The sequence below is a fragment of the Phascolarctos cinereus genome, unplaced genomic scaffold, assembly GCF_003287225.1.
Source record: "Phascolarctos cinereus isolate Bilbo 61053 unplaced genomic scaffold, phaCin_HiC Scaffold_4;HRSCAF=312, whole genome shotgun sequence".
Taxonomy (NCBI): Eukaryota; Metazoa; Chordata; class Mammalia; order Diprotodontia; family Phascolarctidae; genus Phascolarctos; species Phascolarctos cinereus.
The window spans coordinates 36,680,958-36,694,706 of NW_027555847.1; the positions used below are offsets into that span (position 1 = coordinate 36,680,958).

The following is a 13,749-nucleotide window of genomic DNA, read 5'->3' on the forward strand; positions in this document are numbered from 1 at the left end:
CTGGGCCAGAAGACCGGTCATGATGTAGGTTCAAGGTTTATAATTCTGAGACTGTCACAGTCCTAGGGGGGAAAGTGAGCAGAGGGAGACCAATCCCCAGGCATACACTGAAGGTGCCACCGCCATCTTTGCACCTCATCCTGGACTCGATAACCTCAGAATCATCCAAACCATTTTCTTTCTCCAACTACCATCCCCACCCCCAGCTAAGCAGTTACTACATCTTTTCAATTCCACCTACTAAACATTCTTTGTCCTCTTTCCATTTAAACATCCAACCTCTTTATCATGGGGCCCTCACCATCTCTTGCCTAAATCTCTATGCCAGTTAATCTCCCTGCTTCCATGCACCCTCTTTTCTAATGCAACCTTCACAAAACTGCCTGAGGCATTTCTTGTTTGGTCATTTCAGTCCTGTCCAACTCTCCATGATCTCACTTGGGGTTTTCTTGGCAAAGATATTGGAGTGCTTTGTCATTTCCTTCTCTGACTCATTTTACAGGTAAGGAAACTAAGGCAAACAGGGTTAAGTGACTTGCCCAGGGTCATAAGATACCAAAGTGTTTGAGGCCAAATTAAACTCAGAAAGGTGAGTCTTCCTGACTCCAGGCCCAGCACTCTATCTGCTACAGTACCTTCCAAAGAGACTTACGATATGCAAATAACTATGAAAATTATGACCAAATCACAGGATGTTAGGTGACTTGCCCAGGGACACACACAGCTACCAAGTGTCTGAGGTCATGTTTTAGGTCAGGTGTGGGATTGATTACAAGATATGTAGAGACTGAGGCAATAAGTCACATCATTTAAAAAAACAAGAAGCTTGACTAAGTATATACCACAAACACTGAAAGCAGAGATACGCTGCCAGGCACAGTTCTCTAGATCCCCTTCTAGGTGAACGGAGCCAGGAAGACAAGAGCCCACAAAAAAATAAACAGTCCATGCATGGGGTCTATATTCTCTTCTTGACCCTAGTTTATACAGAATTCACCAAAACTCCTCTCCTTGCTAATCCCTCCACCTCAGGGCCATGCAAACACCTTAAATTCCTGCCACCACGTGTCCTAGGCAGCCCCTCAGAGCCTTCAGCTAGCCCAGAACTAGGAAGGCTGTGAAAACAGGCAGGCAGCATTGGAATTGAGAGGTGTTACAGTCATCAAGGCCAGGGCTCAACACTGCCTCTTATCTGGAAGGGACCTCAAAGGTCATTGGTACAAGCCTCTCATTTTATACACAGGGAAATAAGCACAGAGATGATGGTAAGTGACTTGCCCAAAGTCAAAGAGAGAGGGAAGGAGCAGATCTAGGCTAAGGACGCATACACGAAGGACCAAAAATGGAATGCAGAGAAATGAGTCAAAAGCAGAGACTAAGCTGGTGAGGAGTATGAACTTTCAGTGCCCTCTTCAGTAGTTCTGGGGTATATTTTTGTTCCTTTGCTTCAGCCTTGATAAACCACTAGCTCAGGAGGCAATATGGTAATGTGATGGGAGTACAGACTTGGAGGCAGAAGGCAAGGGCAGGTGTCTCCAGCACTGCCCTCACTTCACCTGTGAGAAGATGATGGAGGCATTGTGACTCTCTGGGCCCACACCACCCCATTTCTAAAAAGAAGGTCTCGGGGTAGCTAGGTGGTACAGTGGATAGAGTACCAGCCCTGGAGCCAGGAGGACCTGAGTTCAAATCCAGTCTTAGACACTTACCAGCTCTGTGATGCTAGGTGAGTCACTTAATCCTAATTGCCTCGAAAAAATAAAAAAGTAAATAAATAAGGTGGTCCTGGCCTGGAAGGATCTCCATGATCTCTGCCACCTACTTCTGTCCAGTTCTGGTGTTGCTAAGCATAGCAGCAGCTTTTAATTCCAATGAATATTTAGTAAGTACCTACTAGGTGCTGAGCATAGCAAGAAAAAATGAAAAATAGTCCTTACACTCGCAGGCCTTACACTCTCCTGAAATAATACAACATATAGATAAATGAGATAAAACTTTGGGGAGGACGCAATAAAAGGAGACAACCGACACTGGAGGGACATCAGGAAAGCATGCTTCTCATGACAGATGAGAGATCAGCTGAGCCTTGCAAGAAGCTAACTTGCTGGGGAGTTTTTTATTTATTTATTTTTTAAAGACACAAGCTTCTGCAGCAGGGCAGAAGTTCTTGAAGTGTGAGAGACAACGGGAAATTGATAAATGCATGCATATAGCGCTGGAAAATCTGGCAAACAAGGATGTGGCAATCTCTGTTTACTCCTTGTCCAGTAAACAGACTATATTGCAGAGGAGCCCATTCCCATTTCCAGACTTTCACTCCTTAAGACCTGAAGAAGAGGGGTACAGAAGGATTCCCTAAGAGCTCACTGAAAGCTGCCACTCCAGCTCCCTGTCTCCACCAACCTTGGCCATGAACCTCTTCACAAGCCCTTGTTTTGGTTTTTCACCTTCTGGAGAGTTGCAGCTCACGTGGTCAGTGAACAAGATCAACCCTGTATTTCCAACTTGTCCAGGTATACTGAAAGAGGAAGACACAGATGTTCCTCATACTATCATCTCGGCACAAGGAGGCCACTGGAGAAGAGAGCACTCTATGGGCAACACTATAGGGAAACCAAGTGCAAATCTCGGCATAGAACACATGGAGAAGGAGAGGGAGAGAGAGGGAGGGAGGGAGAGAGGAAAAGAGGGAAAGAGAGAGAGAGACACACACACACAGAGACAGAGAGAGACAGAGAGAAAGAGGGAGAGAGAGAGATGGAGACAGAGAGAAAGAGAGAGACAGAGAGAGAGATGGAGACAGAGAGAAAGAGGAGAGAGAGACAGAGAGAGAGAGAGAGAGAGAGAGAGAGAGAGAGAGAGAGAGAGAGAGAGAGAGAGAGAGAGAGAGAGAGTTAGCTTCATCTTAGCCCCCAGGGAACTTCTGCCGAAATCACTAGGTTTGATCCAATTTGCCAAATCTGCTAAAGTAAGGTCCAATACTGACACAGCAAGATTGGTTACTGCTCATAACTGGCATAAAGAGATAGCTGACATTTTCCTAGCACTCTGAAGTTTGCAAATTGCTTTCCATACATAGTCTCATTTGAATCTCATGGTGACCCTATGTGGTAGAAGGAGAAAGAAGGCTCAGATGGGGCACTGGAAAATGAAATGAGACAATCAAGTGTTCTGCAAACATTAAAACCTTATATAAATGTTCACTTTTAAGTGATCTGTTCATGGCAATAGAGTTGGTGAGTGACAGAGCGGAATCTGAACCCAGATCTTCCCAACTCCAGAGTCAGCCCTCTGACCACAATCTGCATGGATGAGAGAACTACAGAAGGAAAAAGGGAATGGCAAACTGAAGGCAGCAGGGGTGCTTCACTTTCATTTTCCTAGGAATCAGTTTCCCAAAGCCTGGAAGTCTTCATTCTGGCTTCAGTCACACCTTTCCCTATGTCATTTAAAACTTAAAAAACAGCCCTTCACTTTGCTCTTCCATCCTTCAATGCAGAGGCAGAGCTTTCTGGTCTACCCTTAGATGGACATCTTGGAGAAGGAGCAACGTGACCCTCTATTACGGTCTTTATGTTTTCAAAATTTTGGAGACAAAGATACATAAGACCAAATATTTCAGTGTAATAAACCAGCACCAAATATAACTTCTGCTAATTTACAAAGTCACAGACTCATGAAACGTTATAGCCAGAAGAACATTTAGAGACAATCTAGAGATTTTCCTCCCCGAACACTATTTTTACAGATCTGGTCACTCAAACCCCATGAGTTTTAAACACCTTTCCCCAGATGATACTACGAGTGAGTGACTGGGCTACAAGAACCAAAATTAAAAAGAAAAATAATCAAGTAATTACTTGGCTGTTATTGTGATTTAAAAAACAAACTTTTTTTTTGCTTTGTCTGATTTAATACCCCTGGTTAAAACAATACACTCCAGAACTTGACAGTTTCTGGTGCTCGATAAATGTTTGTCAACTGACTGACACTGAATTTGTTTTTTAATTACAAGATTTTCTGTTTCAATCTATATTGTTTGTACATGTTTCAGAGAAGCACGTTCTACCTTAGTTCTTCTGGAAGGACTATGATAATGTATTCTCTTTGTTAGTTGATCCTTCTAATAAAATATCAATACAAATAACCAACTTATTTGGTTTGGGGAAAAAAAACACCAAAAAACTTTACCACTAATCAGCAACTGGTCAAGAGCAACATTCCTAGATGGCTAGAGTGAGTAACCCATACTGACACAAATACATTTTCATCTTTTCTTTTAACTTATAAAAGATTATCATTTTATTCAGCAATGAACCTTACTAAATTGAAACTCTGTACATCAGAATTAAATATGTTCTATCTGCTAAAAATGAACAGTGTATTATTTATCACTAATGTTTAATGACAAAAAAACTGATAACTTTCTCTGATTATACCACTGATTTCCTGCAGTCATGCATCATTGATTCCCTAAGTCATTAGCATTATCACAGTGCATAAACTCGGGCTTATGCAGCAAGTTTGATAACAGAGCTTGAGTTTGACATATACGATTTTTAAAATATCTTCCCATTTATATCTATGTGTATCTATTAATATAGAAAGATATATACATGCATATATTATATATAATATATATTTTACTGTATAGATGCCAACCCTTGAAATGCCCATAAGTAAATCCCTATATTAAATAAGATGTTATACTATAGCATGAATTCACGTGCAAAAATAAAGTACTTTCCCAAGTCAGTCAGTCAGTCAACAAGCATTAAATCACCTACTATGTGTCAGGCACTGTGCTAAATGCTGGTGATACAAAGAAAGGCAGCCTCTGATGTCCAAGAGCTCAGGGTCTGATAGGGACACAACATGAAAACAAGTATGTACAAACAAGCCACACAGAGGATAAACTGGAGCTAATTAATAGAGGGAAGGTACTAACATTCAGGGCAATCAGGAAAGGGTTCTTGTACAGTAACAACTGAATAAAGTCACAGAAGCCAGGAGACAGAAATGAGGAGGGAGAGAGAAATCCAAACATGGGGAAGCTAGCCAGTGAAAATGTCCAGAATGGAGAGATGGAACGTCTTACAATGTCTTACTCAAACTACTGCTGCCCAATGCTCTAGCAAATCCATTGCTTTGATAATTGGTAAGACCAAGGCTACAGTTTTAAAAGGCGTTAAGAAAACAGCCTTTCAATAAATGATTTACTTGATTTGGTGGGGGGGGGTTATTATAAGAAATTGGCCTTAGGATTTTTATTTTTACAAAAACTTCATAATCCTGACAACTCTCTCATTTAAAAAAAAAATTCTTTCTGAAGCAATTACTACGTAAAAATAAAGAAGTATGCATGCATTTTAAACCCACACCCTAAATTCATCATACTCTGCCATTTATTCTTTAAAAAAGCAAAATTATTTTGAAACATATATGTGTATGTATATACATGTATATGTATATATGAATGTATATAAAATTCATAGCTTCAACACACACACATATGCACATAGTTCTTAGAAGAAATAAATTATCTGAAGAATTTCTTAAGAGATTTATTGATTGTCAAAGTTCCATGGTACCTTAGAGGTCCCCTCCAGTCTAACCGCTTTACATTACTGATCACAGCTTATGGACCTTAAAGGTTTCTCCAAGCCCATCAGTGTAAACCCATTCCTTATTTAACACATGAAGAAAGGAAGGCTCAAAGAAATAATCTGCCCAAGGTCACAGTACCAGAGTCTGAATTTGAAGCCAGGACCTTTGATATTAATCCAGTATTCTTCCCACCACACCACACCATACTGCCTCTCCCCAGAAAGGCTGCATTAAACTTGAAGGTTAAGGTGTATACATATAATATTCTATATTTTATTAGCTAAGAAAAAGTCACTGTTGCAACAAATAATAGCAGAAATTTATTCCCAATATATTAATAAATCAATGTCTGTTAAGATATGATCAACCTTTTATGTGAAATTCATTTTTAATGCAGAAATGATTATTTTTACTATTTGTTAGGGGAAAGTACACTAGCCTTGGATTTAGAAGAATTAGAGCTCTATCAGCCTTAGTTTCCTTAAATGTAAAACAGGAGGTTGAACTAAGTGGTCTATATAGCTCCTGTTTTGCTAATCAGTAATTTATGAAAGAAAATAACACATCTTTTTGACATCAACCATTAAGTCCCTTTTGCAGGGGAGGAATGTTTCATGTAGTCCTTGATTTTTTTTTTTAGGGGAGGAAGGAAATCAGTTCATATGAACAGCTTAATAACTTATGTGTGATTAAGTTGAGGGGGGGTGCCCACTGTGTGAATTTTCTGTCTCACTCTCCAGGCATCGGTACCTGAGGCACTGTACTATACCTTCGGTATGGAGAGAAACAAAAGGGCTGGCTGATTTGACAATCTAATGAGCAAAGGAAGATAACCTGCTTCTACAAGTAAAAGAATTTGTTGTAAGCTTACCCAAGTTAATGCTCCTGGTTTACTGTCAACAAGCATCATACTGCAACAAAAGCCATTATTTAGAAAACAAGATGAACCCTTCCTAAGCCCACAGAAAGCATTCATCACACGAGGGCTGCAACAACATGCCTAGAGGAGGCACCAGGAGAAAACTCAGGCAGCCCGGGGCTGCCTGCCTGCTGCAAAGCCCTTTCTCTCTAAAAAGCATTTTGTCCTGCGTGCACTAAGTGCTTGTGTGAGAGGCACATCTCTGGTCTCACAGGGTTTAGCTGGCTAGCAACCCTTGTAAAGTTAAAAAGGGGTAAACTTTCTATTTTAACATTTCAATAATAAATCACTAAAAGATGTCTGTCACTACTTCCCTAAAGACATATAGTTAATTACTTAACCCTTCTTAATGAAATGATTAACATCCTTTCAACAAACAAGAGAGTAATGATTTAACATTATGCTGTGTGTTTCATTAACCAGTGACATTAATACTACTTTTCCTCTCATATTGCATCTTCTGTTTTTCCAATCATTTCCATTTTTCATTTTTACAGAAAAGCCTTTATTCACCATTAGGGTAGTAAAGTGTTCTGCCATTTTCCCAAAGATCCTCTGGTTTATTTTGTTTTCTTTGGGTTTGTTTGATATCAACTATGCTATGGAAAAACAAAGTGCTTGGAAAACTGTACAGAAACAAGAAGGCAGATGTGTAGCACACTGTAGAGGCAAATGAACTGCACACAGTAATAACAGCACCTGTCACACAGTAGGTGATTAATAAATGCCTGTTGAATTTATGACTGAAAAATACACATTTGTATATCACATGAAAATGACACCAAGTTAATTGAAAAGTTATTAAAATGGAAATGTTTTCTAACTTCAAGTCAAAAAATACTCCAAGTCAAAGTAGTAATTCAAGATGAAAAATAGGACATTTTGGACAAACACATTTCTGCTGGATAACTTCAAAAGGCATGTTACTAATGCAGAGGAAAACTATGTCTGTACAATTTTTATTTAAATAACTCTTTTGATCTTAGTGGTTAGATCTTTAGCTGAAGTCCTGAATATTTAAACAAACCTCCTTAGCATTTTATCTTCCTTTATCACATAATCTTTTTAGATGCATTCTTCTTGCTACCCTGCTTTCTCTATTTATATCTCTTAAAAACACTTTGGCACCATTGGCTAAGCTTTCTAAATCAATAATGCTGCATGTCCAGTCACATAAAACTACAGAATTTCCCAAGATGCCCTGGGAAATCTGACTACTTTAGTTTACTGATGTGCTAACATGGTTAATCTACTAATTAATGAATAAACAGTTCTGATTAAGAAAGTGAGATGGAATACTCAGAAGAAAAAGTGTCAGAGAGCCCAAGGAAAGCCATTTGACACTAATTGCTAGCTACAACCTGACAACACTCATTGGGAAACATGGATGAAACCACAATACAATATGAAAGGAAATGTCTGGATGCTAAGGGAAAACTAACAATGCTTTTACTTGTGCCAACCATCTTGTTGAACTGTGACACCTTTTTGTTCTGCTTTGCTTCTCTAGTCGAAAACACCAAGTATCTCAATTTCCTCCCTTCTTTGACCCTGAAAAGAGGCCTTATTCCTTTCCAAAATTCACCTTTTCCCAAGCAACGCTTTAGGCTACTACTCCATCAAAATGGAGGTCTAAACAGATGGTTCAACCCCTCTGATTTTTTGGAATCAGCTATGCAAATGAATATCTCTTTCCCCATAACCTCGGCCTGAATCAACGTACTGACTATCTCTAGAAAGGGAAGCGGCTCCTGTGAGACAGCATCACTAACTCAGTGAAGAAATGTGAGAGGCTGCAGCTCACTCGGCACTCTCTCCAAAGAGATGCCAGCAATGCCCTGCCAGTCTCCTGAAAACCCTTAAAATGTGAAGAATACCACTACTTTGGGGCTTTTTAATTAGCAATCTTAAAGAACAATTCTACCCCTAGTTTACAGAATGGAAAACTGGTACATGGGAGGTTAATGATTTGCCAAGAGTCACAAATGAGTCAACAGCTGAGCTAAGGGGGGTAAAGACATCTTAGGAATCTTTTTTACTAATTTGGTGCTTTAAGTATCATTTAATATCCTGGTGTATTCAATTTAACTGGGGGTTGGGGGGATATAATGTTATCCCCAGATCCACTTTATGACAGAAAAGTTGTCCTATAAGGCATTAGTATGGACTACTTTCAAACTGGGAAGGTAGAAAAGACTAGAACACGTCCTGGTGAAAGAACCATCTCTTGTAGCCACCTATTTGATCTGGGAGCTTTGCAGAGCCAATGACAAAGGAAATAAGCACTTGAAATAGCTTTGAATTATATTGTATGGTCGAAGTAGGTAATAATAAACAAATCACTTGAGTATAGTTTTATAATTACTAATACTAGTTTGAGACTGATCCTACTAAAAACACTATTTAGAGAGACATATTGGCTTTTACAATTATAAATTATATTTATATGTGTGTATGTATATATATATACACACACACACACACACACACACACAATTATAAAGATACTATGTTACACACCAGACATACGCAAATATCTCATGACATGGGTTCCATTTTGGCAGGTCTGTCCAGATATCCCTGTACAGATGCCCTGTAGAGACTGACAGTATTTCTGTCTTGGATTTTTGTACAGATACTTTAATATAATTTAAATAGATTATTACCTATCAGAATATAATATAAATTTTGTTTACGATTTAGTCACTTTAAGTACTCCCACTGAAGCAACTCCTTTAACCCCATGACTGAGTTGAATTAAATGTGGAGAGGAGACTTCCAAAGAGCTTCTAATGCCCTTTGCACTCTCCCAATAATCTTAAATTACTACAACTTAATTGCCATTTCAAGGCACTAAATGGAGACTTCTTTTAAAAAGCAGAACACAGAAGGCCATGAGGCAAAAATGATTTATACCTGAACAGGTATCATATCTGCTCAATCTGTTCTTCCTTCACCCCCACCCCACCCCAACTCCTTCCCTTATGTGATCCGTGCAGAAAATATTTTCTCAGTTAAGGGTTCATAAAAATAACTGTCCACATTGTTCAAGAGGGCCATGCACACACCTGTTGTAAGCAAGGCCGTGCATATGGTAAAAATTGGTATCTGGGGAATCAGAACTGAAAAACAAGCTGTGTAGAGACTCTCCTCCCCAAGCCGCTTAGCAAAGCTTCTGATCGGGTGAAATAATAGAGGAAAATAATAGGTTCCAGCCAAACCCTGTCAATAGGAATTTGGTTTCTAAAAAGCAATCACTAAAAATGCCCTTCCCACAACTGACCGTGTTGCTAATCATAAACAACTTACTGACAGAATAAACAAGCCTGGAAAACTCTTTCTCCCCGATTACTGTACAGCTAGCTCCCTTCCACTGTGCCCTCCCAGAGAACAGCCAATGGCCACATCTCAGCCCATCCCAACCCAAATTTAGCAGAAGGACATTAGCAATAGACCCCCAAACTGCAACATTTTCTTGAAATCAAAGAGGCCATACCTTTCTTCAAAATACTCTTCTTTTCTGTTGGCTACCCATTACCACACCATTGCAACATATCCTCAGAGATACTGTAACAAACTCCAGAGTCATTCAGCTCATGTGAAAGCAACTGGCTATTTCAGTCAAAAGGCTGGTGTCCATGAATTTGGCAGCCTCTTTCTCCTCTCAGTCCATTATAACTTTAACCAAGTCAGGTCCTTTAATTTGGAATATAAGGGCCATTTCTGCCTTAAATGGTCCCTTGCAGTGAAAAATGTACAGTATGAGGAGATCTGGAAGTCACTGCATTGATTACTCACAAGTAGGATGGATGCCTGACTTCGTTTCTCCACGGGCCAAACCCAATGCCGCCTGGGCTTCTTCCTTTCATTCACAGTCTGAAGGTTATTTCTCCTTGGCTAACTACTTACAATAATTTTAAAAAAAAGAAAAAGAAAACTCCTTTCCCCTCAAAAGACAAAAGAAATTTGGTAACATACAATGATAAAATCTATACCTCCATTCTCTACCCAGGCATAGTTTTAATATATCATGCAAACCTTTACTTGAGGGTCTTCTAAAAATGCGAACTATTTGCATCAGATATCAAGAAACAACACCTCATGTTCACCCATTAAAGATGTTATTTATTCTGAATGAGTTCTACAAATGAAGCTATTACACCTGACAAGATGTGAAGGTAAGAAAAAAGGCCTAAGCAAAAACTATTTAAAAAAAAAACAACAAAAACACAAACAAACCCTACCACCTGTGCAAATCTAGTTCTGCCTTGTATACCCTTTCTCAGTCATATAAAAACATGTTGAGCTGAGTGCCTTGAAGTTGCAATTAAGTTGTAGTAATTTAAGATTATCGGGAGAGCAAAGGGCAATAGGGGCTCCTTAGAAGCCCCCTCTACCACTTAATGCTAGTCAGGCCCAGGGTTAAATGAGCTGCTTTAATGTAAGTGCCTTAAAGTAACTGAATCATAAACAAAATTTATACTATTTTCTGACATTCTATAATCTATTTAAATTTTATGAGCATATGTCCAAAATTGTTTTTAAAAGACAGAACTATTATCATGTCCTGTAAATATTCTGAGGTACTCACTAAAATGTAATCCACATCTTAACACACATTTTCTGTACACATACACACTTCCTTATGGTGAGTAACCTTTCAAAAATCACTTCGGTCTTTCCTGAGTAAAAGTAGAAACAAAATTACTGCAACAATTAGACTCTTCATAAAAAGGTAACTGAGTTCAATAAAAAGTTGGCCTCTTTGTTCTATTTCCCCTTCACTATTCACTCAATTTCACAGGATACACCCCTGCATAAATGCTTACTTATTTCTGAAATATCAAAGTTGTACTGCTAATTCCAACATATACTGAAAACAAGCCTATCCTCCAATCCACCACAAGAATACATAATTTACACGTTTAGGGTAAAGATTTTTCACAGAAGGGGTGAAAGAAAAGTTACCCAGGAAAGTAGGCCTGACAGGCCCAATATTAACTAAGGTGACTTTTTGCTATTGTAGATACAAATGATTTAACTAGAACAAGTTTATAGCTTTTAAAAAACATTACATATTACACCAAATGGCTTAATAGCATGCATGCTATGTTTAACACACATTCTTAATTATACAATAAAAGGTGTATGCAATAAAAAGCTACAGACTTTGCAATAGGTTGTTCCTGATGGTTGTGAGACTGGCTTATAAAAAAAAACCCAACAACAACATAAAGTGCTCATTGTGTGCTCTGTGCTGCTAATTAAAAGTATAACACCTAAATGACAAGGTGTTTTTTTTTAATTCTATAGGAATTTACTTATCTTGTTTCCTATTTAACATGGTATTTGGTTGAGTTAACTGAAAATGACATTTTATTTAATTTTAGGATGGTTTATTGCAAGAAGAGATAAATAAAAGAGTTTACGTTGCAGGACTGAAAATAAATGCAAAAAAAAAATTAAGTGCCCAGTAAAATAAAACAATATAAATCTTATGTTGTCAATTTAAATTGCTGGAGCTTTTTTGCATTATGTTTTGCCAAACCTGTGAAAACAAAATGCTACAGTAATTCCTGTTACCACTTCCTTTAAAAATGTAAGGCAATTACATTTCCTTGGCTACAAGCAAAGACAAGTTTCAAAGAATTTGAATAAAAGTTGCAAAGTGGCCATGCTTAATGACATGCTGAGAAGTCAATATGGTATTTTTTTGAAATTTTTGCTTTGCCTTTTAAAACAAAAAATCAAGAACTGACCAACCCCAAACTGTTTCAGCATGAAATGTTTCTGTTGAACATCAGTTTTACTCTGCCACATCAAATACCCCACCCCTTCCCTAACAATACAGATCTTTTTTCAGACTGGAGATGAGAGAATTTTAGTAAACTCTAATTGGGGAGTGTAATTTTGGTGAACGACAAGAATTCCACTATGTGGTTCTGAGTAGCTCAGCTCATATCAGAATGCAAAGACCTACTTTTGCTATTATTTCTGGGTGGAGTTCAGATTGCCAGAGCCCTAGGCCATTTTAAAAATTAACTTGTTTAGCCACTAAGAAAGCTAAAGAAATAAAAATAACAACTGAAGAGACTATAGATCTTTCTCTCCAAGTTAACCTTCAGTTGCCCAACAAAGATCAGCATTTGCAATGGTCCATTTCTGCATAAGTGAACATAGAGTCTGGCTGCCTAATGGCACAGTACAGAGCTTTCCCTGAGGCCGCCCCTGACAACGGCCCAGCAGCAGCTTTGTTTGATCTCCACTGCCTTCCTTAATCTGGGTTGTCAAGGTTCACTTGTTGAAGGCTGTTTACTTTACGTTCTCCCCCCCCAAAAAAAAAGTGATTTTTTTTTCTCTTTCTCATACAATGACTAATCCACAGACTAAGAAGAAAGAATGCTACCAAGGCAAGATGTTAAAGCTACAATACCTTTTTTTTTTCAATGAGAGTTTAGCCGACACCTTGTGAATGGTAACTAGTTGAGTGGGCTTGTGTGTGTGTTGTGTGTGTGTGTGTGTGTGTGTGTGTGTGTGTTTTTAATGCTGTGTAATTATGAGATCGCTCAAATAAAGGGAATGGGGATGGGGGGAGGAGAATATAAATTCTAATTTTTTGTGTGTGACCAAGAATCCATTCTTCTTGTCCTAAACTTAAAAAAAATATGACTAGGTCTACTCTGAGAACTACAACTCCAGTGGAAGGGGGAAAAAAAGTCATATAACATTTCTCTCACTAACAATGAAAAAAATCAGGTATTCTTCTTTCTCAGTTATATATCCTACCACATGGCAGTGAATGGCTGAAGAGTTTCCATCTCCTTTTTAAACTCTGATTAAAAGGTTCAACAAAAACTGGCCACCACAATGGAAAAAAATATTTCCAGAAGGCCATCCCCATCCGAAAGAGGTGTTACCCGTACTCCCAGAATTATAATGTCCTAAATGTCATTGATGCTTTACTTATTCAGCTTCCCTGTTCAATAGCAATTATCGAGAATACGAATCACTAAATGTAAAGTATATATGGTCTACACGTTTTGGATCTTTCTATAATGAATACAGCATGTACTGTGTGAGTGTGGGTTTTTGAGATATGCAGGCTTATTTCAATGGCAGTCGAAAGAAATTAAATCCTAACAGGATACCTGGGAGGGAATATGAGCTCACCTCTAATTCTTCAAAGTAGATTTCAAAAGCATAGAAATACTCAAATGCAATAG

General features: G+C 38.4%; 1 protein-coding gene across 3 annotated transcripts in view; it reads right to left on the reverse strand.

Moving 5' to 3' along the window:
* Nucleotides 1–13,749, reverse strand: part of LOC110222522 (uncharacterized) — a 103,144-nt gene that overhangs the window by 84,961 nt on the left and 4,434 nt on the right. The gene's annotated exons all lie outside the window — the stretch shown is intronic.